The sequence below is a fragment of the Augochlora pura genome, chromosome 7 (assembly GCF_028453695.1).
Source record: "Augochlora pura isolate Apur16 chromosome 7, APUR_v2.2.1, whole genome shotgun sequence".
Classification (NCBI taxonomy): domain Eukaryota; kingdom Metazoa; phylum Arthropoda; class Insecta; order Hymenoptera; family Halictidae; genus Augochlora; species Augochlora pura.
In genome coordinates, this window is record NC_135778.1 from 1958939 (window position 1) to 1977116 (window position 18178).

The following is an 18178-nucleotide window of genomic DNA, read 5'->3' on the forward strand; positions in this document are numbered from 1 at the left end:
GGGGTTAATCACGATGCGCCAGACTGTAGTTTTGATCTCAGAAATCGTTCGAGATAGAAACGAAAAATTTAGCAGCTCCGGATAGCATATCGGGTCGGATAATTTCGGGCGTTCTCGATCCAGGATAATAAACAAATGGCGTCTAGTGCGTCGTTCCAAGTGGGACACACAAATGGCCGGCCATTTTTAACCTCTCCCCCCCCCCCCCCCCCCCCCCCCGTCCGCCGCATTCGGGAATGCGGGCGACGAGCGCAACGTTGAACGAAGTTTATTGCGCCCGCAAGTATCCGGGCAGCTCTTCCTTTTCCTTCGCCCTCGCGTTGGTTAGGAGAGGTTCTCTTCCGATACGGGAGTTTGTTTCCCTTAAAAGTTTACCGTCGAGCGTGTCCTCGCCCGGTGAATACCAATACGGCGGTGGCGCTCGCGGAACAAGGTCGCATATTACGCGGCCGCCTCTGCGCAGTCACGCACGCCGCTGCAATTTCGTTAACCCGACGGAGCCCTCCAACGTTAATATTAATCGTGCCCTTTTCCTCGGTTCTGCTCGATCAAATTTTTTTTCTCGCGAGACGAACGATGGAATAACTTTGAATCGCTGGCGAATAAAATGTCGACTTGTAAAGATGGTATTAAAATTAGCATTGCGCAGCCTTCATTGCAATCCGACGAGCAGCGCGCGTCATCCGCATTCTGCATTTCATTCGAAATCTCTTGCATCGTTTGCTAAGTGGCGGTTTAAAGGGTTGCAGTTTGGTCGTGTATAAGTTTACCGCGAACCTTTGTGCAGCATTTTGCAGAAATTACGATTGAAGAAAATTTTCGTTCGTCGTTTAACCTTTTGGCTGCCGTACGACGTGTATACACGTCGCAAGGAAATGGCGATTTTATATTTTATAATAAATATAGTTCTTTCATGGTTTATGTCAAAATGATTATAATAACATATTCGTAAATTTCGCGCGCTTTAGGATAATTCTAGAACAATTAGTAAAAAAATATAATTGATAAAACGGGTAACAAAATTTATCTTTTAAATATATCGACACAGATTTAGGTTAAAAGATTATTCATGGGACAGAGGGAACAAAAATGCTATTAGGGATTATTAATGTCTATCTTATTAATTTCTACCTTATTATTTTCTATCTTATTAACTTCTATCTTATTAATTTCTATCTTATTAACTTTTACCTTATTAACTTCTACCTTATTAATTTCTATCTTATCAATTTCCATCTTATTAACTTCCACCTTACCTAGTTCTACCAAATTCGCTTCGCATCGATTTTCTCGTCTACACCGTTCGAATATGTCCTTCCGCCCTCGAACCACAGCGCTTAGGAACAGGAGAGCAAGCCGCGCGGCAGGGCTCGTCCACGTTTGATGGAACGTTCGCGGTACACGCCGCGCAAAAAGGATGCACGTTCGTGGTTAACGAGGCTCGTGTCAACAGCAGAGGAGACCGGAAAACAGGCAACGGTTACCAGAAAATGATGAATCGATTAATTTGCTTATCTTCCCGCGGAACGGAGAGCAGGCGAATCGGCCCCGGGGGGCGTTCGCATTAAAAGCGATGTTCCCGAACGTTCCCCCTGGGAACCTTGGTTTCACGGACAAATTCTTACACCGAGGATCGTCTCGTTACCCGCTACAAGCCATAGAAAATATCTTACGTGTCCCTCGAGCCACGGAGGAAATTTTTCGAAACGATTCGAGTAGCGTTCCTCTCGGCCTTGCATTAAGCAACGTTTCATTTTTTTCAACGTCAATGTTAAGAATTAAGTATTGTTTTTTCGTCGATTGTTCTTTCTATCTGTATTTAAACAAATTGATCGTGAAAGGTATTATTCACGTTAGAATTTACAGAATATATTGATCTGATATATTCGTGGTATTTCCAAAATTCGTGGTATTTAACAAAATAAATTTTTATGCATACAAAATTTATTCTTGTGACTCCTGCCAACAGTTTTACTGCTTGACAATTTTTTAAATCTAAACCTTACTGTAGCAAAATTAATTTGGTCTGAGATAGAATAATTTTAGCGGTGCCTTAGAGTCACCACTCGAGTGCAAAGGTTTAAAAAAACGTTAAACAACACGTTAAAAGTTAGCTAGTCGAATAACAATATTTACATAAAATTTCCGGCTGTCAATATTTTTCATAAAATTATCTTTTCAATACCGACAGTTTTAAAACAAATCATATCGTCCTGCAAAGTAGACCCAGCGTTCGAATTTCGTGCACGGTGCGAAAAAACAAAAGCACGCTATCAATGTCAACGAATAGAGGCTGAAAAAACGGACGAACGTGCGTCGAACAGCCGCGCGAAAGAGCGCCCCGCGTTTCGCTAGGACCGAGCGGAAGAAGCGCTCGTATTAGCAGACAGAAAAATTACAATTTCCAAGGGGGGGAACGTTGCCGAGTATTTTATTTTCCGCATTTCCCTATCGGAGTTGCGCGAAAGCTGGATGCGGAGGGTGGCGGCGTGGAGGGTGGCGCGCTTGGAAGAAGAGCCCGTGTACCGTCCCGGTCGTTATCGATCACGTATGTGACATCGCGCGACGATTCCGCGGAAGCAGACAGCCTTGCCGAACAGTGAAAACCGTTCTTCCAGCTACGCTCTCTCCCCGGTTTTCCAGGACGCTGCTCCTGCTAGTCCTCCTTTATCCTTTATCGTTGAATTCACCAGTGTACACGCTCGTTGCATGCGTCGCTCCTCTCGAAACGCGCGTTCGACAGACCGGCGAAGGGAAACAAGAAAGAAGATAGAGGACACGGAGCGACGGAGTTGAACAGCGACAATCGAGCGCGCGGAGAGGGAGGGGGGTGATACCGGGGACGAACGCGGATCCGAATACGGGATTTCTAGCGAAACGTTCGATCCGCTCGCGAGAGCTCTAAATATTAAAATTCTGATTTCCTAAATACGCTTCTTCTGCCTCTATAGCTTTCCGGCGCGGCGCTGCGTTTCGCCTCTACCGGTTTTCATTGAATTTTTTCAGCCGCTGGATCATCGCTGAGAGCGTTACATACATGGAACAGGCATTTGTCGTCGGAACGTAACGCGTTCTGATATTAAAACATCGTATCTTGAGTGCATAATACGTGATATATTCAACGTGAGATCACGAAGATTCCAGAACTGGTTAAATCGTGTCCGCAGTCGCATGGTAAATTATTCTAATAGGAAAATGGTCGTCGAGGTGATCGGTGACGGGTGAAAGGGTACGGGTGCCGACAGTGATGCAATATAGAAGTTGGCCGAGCGGTGTCGGTGTTCGCGAACCGACAGCGAATCGCGTGTCGCACGATGCGCTGCTTAACGGTATCAGGAAGTTTCTTCGGCAAATAATCTTGACTTGAGAGGACTTACATCGACGTCAGGGAACCGCCATCTTGCGGCCAGTAATCCGGGCTTTGCAAGTCAAATCGCTCGAATGGATTTTCGGCAATGTCGGGGACTCGACGGCGAATCGACGAAGCTGCCAGCTCGCTTGCAAATTCAAGAACGCCTTCCGTTAAACTCCTTAAACGAGTGCCACCTCGAGACACGGCCGCGCAGATTGCTTAATATATTCCCTGGACCCGGCCCACGTTCCCTGTAATATCTACGCGGTAGCTGGTGACAACTTGCGAAAATAATAATTCGCCTCGCGCGACGATTTAAAGGTTTTGACAACTTGTTACGGTTGTCGTTCGAAATACGCGAATGGAAAAACGTCGGAACTGATAAAAAAATTTTCCAGGCTTGTATTGATAATTAATCCTAGTTCCTATGACATTTTTGGAGGTCAAACAAATTCGTTTGGAAATTATAAGACAACTGACTAACTAACTCTTAAATAACGAACTGGACTTTGGAAATAACGAACGCTTAAATATTGTGACGATATTAACATTGATCACGTTGCTATTTGAAAGTATAATATGTGGTATGATATTTCAAACTGTAAAGACGTTTAAAAAAATTTGAAAAAACTACCTATACGTTATGTATAACTTATTAAAATTATAAAAGGTGAAACTTGAATGAAACTTAATTAAATGGTGACTTTTTCTATTATTTGATTAACGTTTCTGAAAATACACTTGGACAATTTTCTACCAAAATCCACAGCCTACTCTTAACTTTTCTATGACAATATTTCTTTTCACATTTTATAAAAGCATAAATTACAATTAATATAATTGGATGCGGCTAACAGCGAACGTGTTAAAGTTTAAAATTTCGAAATAGTGAAATCCATATTCCCAGACGTTATACAAATTAATGATCTCGCCGGAAAAATCGTGGCTGGCCAATATTCATAGGAAGAATATCATTAGTCTTCGATCACGTCGGACAAGCTTTTTATTTCTCGACCGATCAGAAAGATTTCGGAAGAAGTAGTGCGGCTATGCGCGCAACATCTTGGCAAAATCTTGGCTCTACGACGATCGGCGCAGTCTTCGGCTAATTAAGAATTCCACTCATTAGCATCGCGGCGGACCGCTCGTCTCGAGAAAAGAAAAGGAGGTTTTCCTTCGGGAAACTGTGTTTTGCCAGGAGGATAGACGTCCTCGGAAATTTTCGGAAGGATTAATGAACGGAAAGAGGAAAAACAATGAATTTCTAAAATCTCCCGGAAATGCTGCTTAGCTAATACAAAACTTGACATATTCGACCGAGTAAAAAACAGGTGTATTAAATGAAACTGAAAGCAATATAAACTGAATGTTATTGGCAGATACCTAACCTCTCAGAAACAATTGAAATCAGTTGTTACTATGCAACAGTCGTAACAGCCAGAGCTATCTTTTGAAAACGAACCGAACTAATTTGTGCTCCTAATATTACGATAAAAATAAAATTTTCTAGGTTAGAAATCTCAGTGTCGCCCATATTTGGCTGACGCGGCGTTCAACGTGTCAAAGGAAAGGCCACGAAACGAACGAAGGCATTATCCGAGAGAATTTCTGGCGCAATCGTGAAGCGGCTCGCGGCCGTTCAAAGGCGTAGGCGTTAACATCCGTCTAAATAGAAGGGGGTTGGGGTTCGGGCCGTAGAGGAAAAGGGGCGCGCACCTGCACGACTCGCGGGACCGCGCACCCGACGTATTTAGAGACCGCCGGTATGCAAAAGGAGAGAGACCGTCGGCACCCCTAAGCTCCTATGCAAATAGGCCGCGCCGCGGGCGTATAAATACATGCGATATGTGGAGAAACGCGTATAAATTATACGCGCATTTACAAGCCGGCTTGCGAGCGCGGGGACGCCGCCAGCCACCGAAACACTCAAAAGTGAATCTAAACGTTCCGCGGGGTCGCATCCGTGCCGCGGACCCGAGTCCCCGGCAGTTCAACGGTATTATTATGTTTATGAGCGGGCGTGCATCGATGTAAATGCAAATCGCGTCGCGCCGACTCATCGGCGACAGGGTCCGCGGGGTCGTTAGCGAAAGATTTCCGGTCTCTTTAACCCCCGCGGCGTTATCTAATTTGTAATTCGCCTTCGTGCTCTCGTCCGTCGTCGACCCTCGAGCCTCTCCCTACGCGGAAGAAGTTAATGTCCCTGAACGTCGACGTCGTCCTTCTCGCGTTTACGCGTGTCCTGGCGGCAGCGAGCGCCGCGTTTTTTTCCCGCCGGCCACTATTTTCGTGGGAAAAACGAATCGGGGACGCCTAGGTCTTCATTGTGGCCGAATAAAGTCGGAGTAAATGTGCTGTTTCTCTGCAAAGCGCTGGGTGTCACAGTACTCGCTTGGAAGTCGGTTACCTGAACTAATCGGAAACGTTTGGTTAGTTGAATATTTACCGAGACACCGAAATTCCCAAAGCATTTTTATATAGTGCAGAATTTTCATAACCAATGTTACGTGAATTTTTCTCTCTGCGAATTAGCATACTTTCCAGCGAAGAAAACGTTTTAAATAAAAATAGTATAATTGTACTATTTCTTCGTGTGATTGTTGTTAAAAATCGGATACGTTGCTGATAACGATTTTAGATGACTCGATGTCCTATTTCGCTTGTTATACGTATAGTTTATGGTATAATTTTTATGGGATCATTATTGTCAAATAAAAGCGAAATAATTGTATTTCTACGTGTTAATGTTGTTGCAGGGAAATACGTCGTTGATTTTAAACGGTTCTTTCCATACGTGGATCAACTTGCCGGAAGTAAAAAGATGGAGTTTCGCCTGGCACCGGTCTCCGAGAGCTGCGAAGTTCTCGAAACTTCATTGAACTTTCCTCTGTGCTCAGTTTCGAATAATTTCGGGCACGCTATAAATGCATAAGATTCGTGGACTATCAGCTGCAGAAGTTCATCCTGATACAATATGTATCGGCTGCGTTTCGTCGTGGAAATAACTGTTGCGTGCACGCCGCGACAGAAATACTGAAAACAATATTTCACATTGTTACTTTATACTCTGAACAATATTTCACATTGTTACTTTATACTCTGAACAATATTTCATATTGTTACTTTACACTCTGAACAATATTTCTCGTCGATCCAGAAAGAATGTATCAATTATTAATACGTTACCATAAGCATTTAGACATAAATCGTAAGAGAAGTATTGTTATTGTAAGATGTAAAATTGCCGTTACCTTGTGACGCGTTTACAAGTCGTACGCAGCTAACAGGTTAGGAATCGGATAGCATGAACGCACTGCGGTATTCCGAACCGACGCCGAGCCGGTTTCACGATTGCATCATCGGAAACGATCTCTATTTGCTTCTCGGCTGCAGCCTACACGGGCGGACGTACACCGGCGGGATTGTTTTGTGTCTGCGTGCTCGAAAAGTAGAGCAGCGCGACGACGATTCTAATTAAAAGCTCTTAAGTACATCGCGACAGAGGCGGAAGCTGAAAGGGCCTCGCCGGGAACGGTGTGTGCGCGCGCGTGAATGATTAACGGGTCAAATAGAGAGGGAATAATGAGGGACTCCGTGTCACGGCGGAGGTTATACCTAACCTCCTCGGGAAACGTTACCTCGGAAGACACTGAATCATTGATTGCCTCCTTAACGTTTTGCTTTGATGCCAGATGAACCGGAGCCGCGTTTCGACCCAAAGAAGTCCCCAAAACATTCGATAATTCGATCCTACGGCGAAACGATTTAATATTCTTCCAGCGTTTGCTCCACCGATTCGATTAAACGCTAAAACGCCGTTCATTTATAACCGGCGAAAGCGATCAGGAGCTACAAGACCGTCGTCGTTGCTAATTAGACGGAAGAGAGAACGAAACATTTTACAGTTTATAGAACCACTGGAAAATTTAGCGACGGAATAATTGTCCTCTGCCTAATGACGGTAATTTACGGATTTTTATAGCAATTCCCAATTACGTTTGATTAACACCGATTGAGAAAATACTTTAACGCTAATTGTTTCTGTATAATTTTACTCGCCGAAACGTTTGAATTACTCCGATGCGAGATTTAAGACCGACGACCAAAATTAAAGAACACCTAAATTAACCATAGGCGAACGTTGAGGAAAGTAAAGACAGTATACTCGGGGAAACCTGTAAGAGCAATTACAAATCTTGGCGACGAAGACGGTACGCTTTGGAGAAACTTGTGAGTGCGCAACATAATATAGGCAGTCTGCTTTCGACAGTGTACTTATAAATAACGAGTACAGACAACGAAGACAGCGCGAGAGCACTGAAAGAAATTTCAGCAAATGATGAGAAGAGCATCGCGAACGAAGAACGTTAAAAAAAATGATGGCAAACATCGGGTGTTCCGATAAAAGTGCGACGTCCCGGATAGAAAAGGGAATGGCAGCCGATTCCCCCCCTCCCGGATAAGGTTTAGGTTTTCGAGGGTTGATATCCGCGTTGCCGAAAGTAATCGACGCGAGGGTCCCGGCGAACGGGGAACGTCGAACGGGGAACGCGGGTTTAATGGGAAGGCTGCGTCGATCCATCACGACACCTATCTTCGTTACCCAAGACGTTAGGCCACGACGGAAGGTATGCTCACGGAAAGGATGAGGGAATTGGTAGTAGGGTGGGGGGTGGGGTGGGGGGGGGGGTCGGTGCCGCGTAGCGGATCGGGGGCTTAGATTGGCTTTGCATAGTTTCGCGTGTCGGGAGTTGAGTTATAATTACCTTAGCGCCTGTAACAGGAGCGCCGGTATAGCGATGGCTAACGCGACTACAGGATAATAAATTAATGCGGCACGTCGCGTAAATGTAATACGAGCCTAACTACCTACTCCGCCTAAGAGCGTGTCGTTGTGAACGATGATCCTTGCGAAAGTGCAATCGCATCGCTTCTAGCCGGCGGGACCCCGGGACAATTTTCATCGCGTTCCCTTCTTCGGTGTCGTCTCTGTTTACCCCACCGCGCGCTGCCTAATTGACACGGGACGCGTGGGCGCGCGGAACGACGCGCGTTGCGTCTTGCCGGACCGCTCGCCTCTTATTTACGTCCTTGCCGTCTTTGCCGTCGCCGCGCTTCTTGACCGATTCCATCGCTTTAGCCCCTTTAACAAGGAAAAAGTTTTTGCTTCTGACTGGTCATTATAGTGCAAATGTGAAGGAATATTTGTATATTTTTCATACTCTTTCAAAAGATTAACCACCGACTGTTTTAATGCGTCAACTTAATGCGTAGAAGCTTCAAGAAACATAGATCGCAGTTTCACAGTTCGAAATGACGAACAGAAGCAAACCGTGTTGCAATTCTCTATGTAACATTTATACAAAACTACGCATCGTTTGGTAGGATAACAATCACTGCCGATCTGTTCGTATTACGACGTCGCGTAACGAGATTCATAAAGCGGATTTAATTTCCTCTGCGAAACGAGTAGACGTCTAAATGCCACCGCATGATTCATCGACTAATAGGGTCGCCGCAATAGGAAGAAAAACCGGGGAACCTCGCGGTCAATCTGATAAAAGGAAAGTTATGACTAGGAACGTCCACTTTGTGAGATTTTCAGACCGTGAACTTCCTGCCGGCTAATAAAACACCACTTCCGTAATTGTCTGGTCAAGAACGTGTTGCAGTCATTTTGATAATTGCAACGAAAGCTCGCCACCAGAGATCTGAATAAAGACATGATCCGTTCGCTCGCCTAGTCGGGTTTTGATTCTACTTTGCGGGACGAAAACGCGAATCAAACAACCCGAGTCTGCCATTAAGATGAGGTCGTATTCTACTTGTGTACTGGCATTGAGGGTCTCGGCGCGCTTGCCTGACTAAGAATGCGCTCGTTCTACTGCTCGTTAGAAAACGCTCCCGGTTTAACCCTTTGCATTCGAAACCATTTTTATTGAAATTCTGAAATCATTTTTCTGACATATAGCACTTCCATTTTATACGACAAAATGTTTTATATGCATATGAAATTGAATCTTGTAACTCGTGCAACGATAGTTATATTTTTAATAATTTTTGAAATTTAATTCTTCGTAATATAAAAATTATTTTGGAATGTAACAATTTTAGTGGCGCCTCAGGGTCACCATTCCAGTGCAAAGGGTTAAGAAATCTTTTCTTCGGTGTCAACCCTTAATTAGTGCCATATTTATTAAGATTATAAAGCAGGGATGGCCAAGCTCCTTAATAATTTTTCGCGAGCCGCAATTAAATACGTATATATAATATAATAATTTTTTAAAATATGTAACAGCACAAAAATGAAAAGGGGACTCGGGTACATTTATCGAGAGCCACAAATAATCCTTCTAAGAGCCGCAGTTTGGTCTCCTCTACAATAAAGTATCGCAGTGAAATCTGCTTAAAATGTAACTAAAAATTTTAGGAAGATTCGAGCGCGATACCTCAAAGTCCCGATAATTATGCTGCACACTAGTTGAAAGTATAATCTACAGTATCGGGATCACGAGGGGACCGCAGGGTGTAATTACAGGGTTAATATTTGCTATTCTATTCGATAATGATATTAATATTTCCGCCGTAGGAACGAGGGGGAAATATTTCGCTAATTTAATCGAAATTCATGCGATTCGAATTGAAAGTATGAATCGTGGACAGGGACCGGGGTGGCGGAATGGTAGGGAGGGAGGGGGAGGGGGGGACGGCTTTGATTAAACGCTCAAAATGTTTGATGAAATTAGTTCCAATAACAGTTCAACAAGTTTGTTTGCCGTGTACCGGGGAGGGGGGGAAACGCCAAGGAGAATGAATTAAACCGCAGGCCAAATATTCGATTTGCTATGACAACGTATGCATATTTAAAGCGAATTCATGGAGCCCGCAAGCCGAACCGAGCTCTCTCCTCTCTCTCTCCAGAGATCCCCGGCCGAGATCGTGTAAACGAGGTCTGTCCGCAGTTTATTCCGGAGTAAAGTGGCCTTCCTCCCTCCTCCTCTTCCTGGACCTCTGTGTTCGTCATCGCGGTACAGGAAGCGCGTCTAGCTTGGCGTCGCTACCAGCGCCACCGGCCAACCGTTCGCTCCATCCGGATTGTCCTCGAGACCGTGCATACGAGATTAATCAATTACAAAACTTCGGCCGGCGCGCGCTGGACGAAGGAGACAGTTTTTCAAATGTCCGAACGCCTTGCGGCGGACAGCGTTCTCTCGATTACTTCGCCACGGTCTAATTCCGTGACATAACCCGACATAACCTAACAATAGAATCTTGTGTGAGACTGCAACTGAATAGGAAATTATTCGTCGAGCATTTGATACGTAAAATCGGAAATCTGGGAACTAGAATTTTTTTAGCATTTACAATGTACAATTGATGCAGATTGATCGATTGTTCAAATTAGAATCATTAGACTTGTATGAAATATAGAGGAATAATTTGTAAGAAGAAAGAATTAAGTTCTAAAATTGCTAGGTAGAATAGACTTGTTAATAGAAAAATTATGATTCTATAGTTGATTTCTACAAATACAATAAATATAACTATAGGGATAAATTTAGAAATAATTAATAATGGAAATAATATTTTATAATTTAGTATTTTTTAATTTATTTTATAATTTTTTATTCGATAGTTTAGGGGGAATATTCCTAATTTTGTACAAGTGAAAAAATTCATTATACAATGATCTGCAGTGTACCGATAAACAGAATGAATTCTGTCTTATTTTTTTTAAACAATGCAATATTTGTAATTTTTAACATTCTCACGTCCTCTAGACAATTTTCAAAATTCCTATAAAAGCTGTATAAAAGTCGAAATGAGAAGAGCATACTTGGAGAACGTGTCCCGTTTTTCTGTACACGTTCTCTCGTAATTGTCGGAGAATATTCAGCGATGGTGGGGAAGAATATCGTAATTAATGCATTGTTATCCGCGGCAGAACGGCGACCGGCGTAATCAGGGGAGAAAAGTTCCGCGCCTCGCGGAAGTCTCTCGTTCGGCAACGCGGCGCGGCGTGTCTCCCTAAGGGTCCCGCCCGCCGTCTTTCCCTTAATATAATTCCCGGAGAAGCTCGCCAAGGCCTGTCCGTAATGCAGTCCGGTCGGTCGGTGGCACATAAAAAATCCAAGGAATTGCTCCCGCGGCACATTGAACGCTTCGCTGTTGCGAAAGAATGTGGCACACGGGGGCCGACCCACCGTCGTTGCATCGTTTCCTCCGTTGCAATATCGGTGCTTGCCCGGTGTCGAAGCGTCGCCGATCCCCCGCACTTCCTATGAAATTCAGTGCCGGCAGGTATTTTCCTCGCTAGATTTTTCGAACACGTCTCTAGCGGTGTTATCGCACGATTAATACTAAATTTACCGAGTCTGATGAAACGACCGATTCACCGCACTTTTTCTTATAAAATTTCTTAGATTTTAATTTAAGCTAACACTTATTTGTTCTTAATACTGTCCTTAACAGGACCAAATAATTTTTATCTTTCTTCTTGCCTTCATTTACTTCCGTTTCTAGACTTTGATGACAGAAGAATTCAATTTTATTTCGATTTAGAAGAAATGAATAATATTCATATTTATTAGACGTGTTCGCTTCTTTTTTATTCTTTTTATGTAATTTTATGGAATTCATATTCTTTTATGGAATTTTATATCAAATTTCCAGTTAAAATGGCTTCGAGTGCAAAGGGTTAAACGTCGCAATCCAGTTACTAAACGGAGAAATTTATGCACCGAATCCATTAATTTATAAATGTAGTTAAAAGTGCAAGGTCAACAATTATTCCACAGCAGAAACGTTCCCAACAACTGGTTACTTTGCGACAATGTTAAAAAACCCTGCCTTAGTAAACCAGCAGTGGTTATTATAAATACTTCCTCGTAATTCGAAACACTGCTATCTTCGCGTCGAAGACGCGAGCAAACATAACCAAAGTTACTCTGGAGATTGAAAACCTCCCATTCGAACGTAACGTAAATTCGACGAAATATCTGCGGCGTCGTCGATTAATCGGCCCCGAATTTGCGAATCGTATAGATCGACGATTCCCGAATTTTGGCAAACCCCGATCGAGAACGGGCCGGGCCGGAAGGTTTCCCCAGCGTCCGAAACCGCGCAAACATAGGAGGAGGACCATCGCGGCCATAACTTCTCGTGGCAGCCGTGGTTCCGGGCGTCGCCTCGATACAAGCTGCACTAAAAACGACTGCGGCCCGTCGTAAACCGCCGCTGTAACGTCCAAAACAAACTCGCGGAGTAGCAATTATTCCGAAGGGGGAGAGAGGGCGCGCGGATCGCGGCCGACGCGGGAGAGAGTTTATCGGCCGCATAAAACCGGGTATCGAGATTCCATTTCGCCTTTCCGGCGAAAAGATTAAGCCCGGGGTAGCGCGCACCGGCGTGCCCCTCTCTCTCTCTCTCTCGTACGTCAGCCGTTTCCCGCGAAACTTTTCGCCGGCTGGCCGTCGTGATGAGAATTCGATCGCGAGACGCTGTAAAACGCGAAACGATTGCCGCGGGTGCCGGAGTGGGGGGGGCGTTCGCGAGGCTTGCACGTCGAGGCGAAGCGAGACGGAAACGAGGGAAAGGGGGGGGGGGGGGGCGCCGTAGAAAGAACGGCGCTGTGGTGCGTTCGCGGCGGAAGCACGGAAAACGGGGGATCGATCAGCGCGGGAACGCGCGCGGACGCCGAGCAAATTTATGTAGCCCCCGGGGCCGCGCGCGAACCGCGTAAAATGCAATTTTGCTAATCCGGATTCTACTTAGGAGTCGCAAATCCGCGGTTTAATGTATCGGAAGTATCGGACACAAACGAACTTTCGCGTCGCTTTAAGAGGGTCGTTACCGCGCGCGTTCGGGATAGGGAACGGGACGAGGTACGGTTAACGCGGGGACGCGTCGCTCGCGAGTGTTCGTCCTCGAACGGCTCGCATCTTGATACGCTTTCGTCTATTCGACGGGACGACGATGTTGCCGACGATGTCGCTGCGGACGACGAGTATTGGAGCGCGCAGTACAGAAAATATACAAGTCGCGAATATATATTGGGCGGATATATCCGACACCCGTCCGCAAAGGGTTAAGACCACCTCTGGACCTGCGAAGTGGACCAACTCGGGCACCTTGGCAGGTGGTGTTACCGCTGATTTTCCATCTAGTAGGCGAAAACGTTTTGGTTTCCGTGCGCGTATGTCGTAGTTGGCGAGGAAGCGCACCAGGGCCACTCTCGAGGTGGCCTGGTTGAGATTAATACTGAAGAATGCGGAAGGCGTAGCTAGGGATAGACAATAGGTCTAAGGATCGCGGAGGCGTATATAGGGAGAGACAATGAGACCAGGGAATGCGCGGAAAGATGTAAAAAAAAAAGCAGGAAGAGACTGGAGAATGTGGAAGGCATTTAGAGATGAAACGAAGCGACTAAGAAAGTTGAAGTGCACCCTTGAGAGACGTGAAAAAGGTTAGGCATACTAGGGAAGGTTCTAGAGCAAGCGAGAGAGGTCTGAGTATGGTAGACGCGAGAGAAAGCGTACTGGGAAAAGTGGGAAATTCTGAGAAAGGTGGGATAGGACTAGGGATAGCTAAGATGGATTTTTTAGGGTGATTTTGAGAGTGGAGCTTTCTAAAAGGATACGATGGCTTTGATAAAGGAGAGGAGCGGAGTGGAGCAAAAGTAGGCTTTTGAAACAGTAAATAGATTACAAATATATTTATCCTCTTAATAAATTAATAATAGTTAAAATAAATAATATATTAAAAATATAAATTATATATAAAATATAAATGAATAATAGTAAAAGATAATAATAGTTATATATAGATATTACGTAGTTGAATATATAATATTTTCACACGTAATTGTTATTTTAGAAAAAGTTGATCTGCCAAATTCTGTACCACACAAGAACATAAAACTATTTGCAGTCTTTTTATTATTTTAAAAATCTATTCTTCCCAGATTCCGAAGAAAAGACTGTAATAACAGCGAATAATGTCCAGAGAACAGTCCAGGAGAACGAACGAGAGGATCCTATCGCCATCCGGCGATATTTGCGAAATTTGATCTCCTAGATCAATTTGCACTATCTTCTCCAAGAAATCCAATCCCTTCGTCCCGCATCTAATCTCTCAGCTGTCTCATCAGCTATGATTCTATCGAATTTCTCCCTCCTCGAACGACGTGCTGACTTAGATACGCAATGGATTCTCGCCGTGTACCGCGACCCATCGTCCCCAAAAATATCTCCAGCGAAATTAGGATCGCGCATTTTTTTTTCATTTCGCCCCTTTAGGTGCCGACCAAAAGAGTCGCGTGTACCCAAATGTACAAAACTCGTTTGATATAGTTTGATAAAGTTTCGCAAAGAAATTGTAAAAATTTTATGAAACCCGATAATTACCAAAAGGGAGGAGAAATAAAAAAAGGATGAAATCGTTTCTTAGTAAAAATATTAAGAAAATCATATTTTTGCTAGAGCAATCAGCAACGATATATCGTTCTTCGGCACTAAAAGGGTTAAAATCTGATCATGAGTCGACGCGATAAAACAGTGCAGTACACCGAGAATAAGCTCTCAATTTTCGAGAAATCGAGAAAACGGAAAATAATGGAGAGAAGTAAATATGTTCAAGTAAATATGTAAATATGTAAATATGTTCATATGTTCATTATATGAATCTGCCAATTACGTAATTCCGCCAAAATAGCAGAAATTAATTAATGGCCCGGTGTTTTAGCGCCGACGTTATTACAGCCAACGAAGACGTCTGAGGGGGAACAAAGTTCTTGTCCGCGCTCTGTATGCACAAAGTATACGATAAAGATAACAATAGAGGGTCAGCGGCAGCCAGGGGCCACTCCGCTCCGAAAGTTTCATCGTTTCGGACCGTCCGGGTAACAAGTTCATGAATAACCGAGGACGATTATGCCGTGACGCGTTAACGACACGGCACGACCCGCGTTCGCAAGAACCGATGCGCCGTTTCGATTAATTTCCTCGGGACCGCTTTCCGTACGAGATCAATTTTACTTCGCGTCTCTGTGTCGCGCGATCGTCAACTATCTCTTGGAATTTTTTCAGAAAGGAATACCGAGCCTATCGCAACCTATCCGGGCGCTTTCGTCAATCTTTGGCGTTTATAATACAATTTTTTTTTTCGTTCGATCACAGCAGTTATATCCGAAGTTATTAAAATTTTGAAATGACAACTCGCGACGTTTTTTCGTACAGCCACAGAATTAAAAATGGGTAAATTCGAATTGGATCGAAAAGAATACTCGCGATTCGTTTACCAAATAATTTCCCTAGATGCGTAAAATCTGTTCGAGAGATGGAAATAATTTATTACGCGCGGAACTTCATCGTGGCGAGGAGGGAGTGGCGATACGTGAATGAAACCGTCGGGAAAGAATAACAGAGACGCTGGGATAAAGAGCAATCCAATCGATTTTTTTCTTTTTTTTTTTTTTGAATAAGACAATTAGCCGGAGAACAGAGAGGAAAACGAGATGAAACAGAGGAGGAAAAATGGTGGAACGCGCGATGGGGCGCGGGGGCTTTGTGTGCGGGAGGATAAGAAGGCATTGCCCATTAAAATGCAGCGTGCTCGTCTGCAATCAGGCCGGTACAGGCTCCTAACTAGCTACGGATTCGACGGCAGCGAAGGATATGAACCAGCTTCGAAATCGAATCAACATAGATTAACGAACGAACCCGCTCGTTCGCGTCCACGCGCCATGATATAAAACATATCGGAAATTCTATTACCTATCTCTTCCAATCGCGCACTCCATTTTGCTTCCCCGCGTACCATAATAACAACCCTGGAAAAAGCAAATTGTATTCTAAAACAAAGCCAAGTCAAGAAATGCTGTTTTATCTCGCAGCCGATAATCTGATGACAGCTGTAAACTTAACGGATACGAAATTGTAATTTATGTTTATCATTGAAAAATGATTTTCTCGATGAAATGATGAAACTTCCACACAGTGTCCATATGATATTCTAATTACGATATAAATTGCGTTCGAATTTTATTTTCTTGTTTTCCTCATAAAGTACGCGTGTTTATAACGAACGTGCCAAGTAATGAAGAATTTCCGACGGTCGCAGTAAAATTATTAGATGTGCAAATTAATTTGCGCCCCTTAGAATCGATCGATTCCACGTTGCTATATATTTGCCATTACAATATATATCGGGCACTCGTTAATTACTTGTAATATCATGTAAACGCATGGAATGTAATTGCAAATTATTTCCGGGTGTAGAATTTATTTTTTTAGATCGTTCGTTACTAACGAAGAAATTGACGGGAAAATACAGCCAATTAATATCTTCCTGATAAAGTAAAGATGAGAAGGATGACGCGGCGTCTCACCTGACAGAGAAACGCTCCGCGTCGAGCAGGGCTCATCGGACGCGAGCAAACAAACAAACGAAGGTATAGTTGCGACTGTTCCTAGCCCGGTCGTCGGTGGCTTCCGAATGCCGAGCACGTGCCTTTGTTACGAGATAATACCACTTCCGAATTTATACCTAAACTCTCCTGGCGTCGGGACTTGAAATTCGCGTTCCTAATTAACGAGCCGAACAGGTCGTACCGCCCGGGATATAAACAATGGTAAAACGTTGACGTTAAAAGAGCGTCGCCACGGTGGGCCGTCGCGCCGCGGGACCCCGTTTGAATACAAAAATAACGGCGAAACGAAACGCCGCGGCAACTGTCCCGGGAAAACGCGTCCGACGATTTCGATGGAGATTTATTTAAATTGAAAACGGCAAATAGAAACGGAAATATAGGGGGAACCTCCGGAAAATAATCCAGCGCCCGGCTTCCAACAATGTTTTACCGTCTATTAACCGCCCGATTCTCGACTTCCTTTCTACGAAACACTTCTCTTTAACGATCGCGAATTTTCGGGATTTCAATGTTCGAATTCTAGCAGCGCGTTGTTAATTGTTTAGGGCTGGCTGTTCCTCTGAGATTTATCATTGTTTTCTTCGTCGAACGATAATCCGTAAAGTAACGACGAATAAAACAATTTTATTTCATTAAACCTTCGCAATTCGTTTAAATTAAAAGAAGGTGTAGATCGGCTCCTAATATTAAATTTAAATAATAATTACTAAATTAAATCGAATAATTATTTCAAATAAATATAAAATAAAATAACATGTTATTTAAAGTGATACTTGAAACAATGCTATTTCTGAAACAAATCACAAGCATGAAGATAATTATGAGATAAAATAACGTCGTTTGAAATGATGTTTAAGAATCTGTGATCTTAATGAAAAAGTATCATTTCTATGGTTCAAAAATCGATAATATGAGTATTAGGGAGAGTTGATGGATTTTTCTTTCATCTTTGACAGGGAGAATTTTTCAAACAATTTCTACCTTGTTCTAATTTTGATGAAGCGTGTTCCGTGTCAATTGATGCTTGTACGATGTTTACAGAACTGCCATAAGTTTGCAAAGAAGGAAGGAGAGCCGAAGAAGTTTCGATTTTCCCTTGAAATGTTACTAATGTTACACCTTTCTTCTCACCTACTTCTACCGTTTTATCAACCTCACCATCTGTCTCTACTTTATCGCCCTCTTCATTCACCCCTTCTTTATTACCCTCTTCTCCCAGTCGTTCTTTATCACCCTCTACTTCTACTCCTTTTAACTCTTTATCGCAATCCCCATCTCTCCACCTATATCGCACCGTTCGCCCATTCTTTCGTTCCAACGTTTTTCACGTTCACGTGCCATAAAATTTATAAATTTTAATACCCCCCGCGCCGGTTGATTCGAAAATGTTTAATAAC